The following is a 596-nucleotide window of genomic DNA, read 5'->3' as shown; positions in this document are numbered from 1 at the left end:
CAATCTGGATGGTCCAGACGGCCTACAGTACTACTGGCACGACCTACGCTGCGAGAAGAAGACCTATACCAGCCGCCAAAACGGTGGAGGCTCTGTCATGATCTGGAGCGGGTTTTCCTCGAAAGGAAAGACCGATTTGGCTTTCCTAATAGGCCGCCAAAACTCATTCCACTACCAGGAAACACTAGCTAACTACTTGATACCGTTTGGTGAAGCGTTCCACAACGGGGGCTACATATTTCAGTACGACAACGCCAGTATACACGCTTCCAAAAGCACGAAAGCCTTTCTCGAGAGCTTCGAAATTGAGGTAATGGACTGGCCGGCCCTATCGGCGGACCTAAATCCGATAGAAAACGTCTGGGGCTATCTTTCGCGAGACGTTTACAGTGGTGGCAAGCAGTACATGACGCTGACTTAGCTTAAAGATGCCATCCTGAAGGCATGGGAGAATTTGGACATGTCATGGCTTCAAAACTTGGTAAAATCAATGCCTGATCGCATTGAAGATGTCATCGAAGACAAGGTAAGAAGACAAAGCAACAAATAGATAATTTCTGCTAATGCAATCTTCAAAAGCGCATGAAATTAAAGCA

Source organism: Plasmopara halstedii (assembly GCF_900000015.1).
Source record: "Plasmopara halstedii genome assembly, contig: Scaffold_3060, whole genome shotgun sequence".
Taxonomy (NCBI): domain Eukaryota; phylum Oomycota; class Peronosporomycetes; order Peronosporales; family Peronosporaceae; genus Plasmopara; species Plasmopara halstedii.
This window is presented reverse-complemented; position numbering follows the sequence as displayed.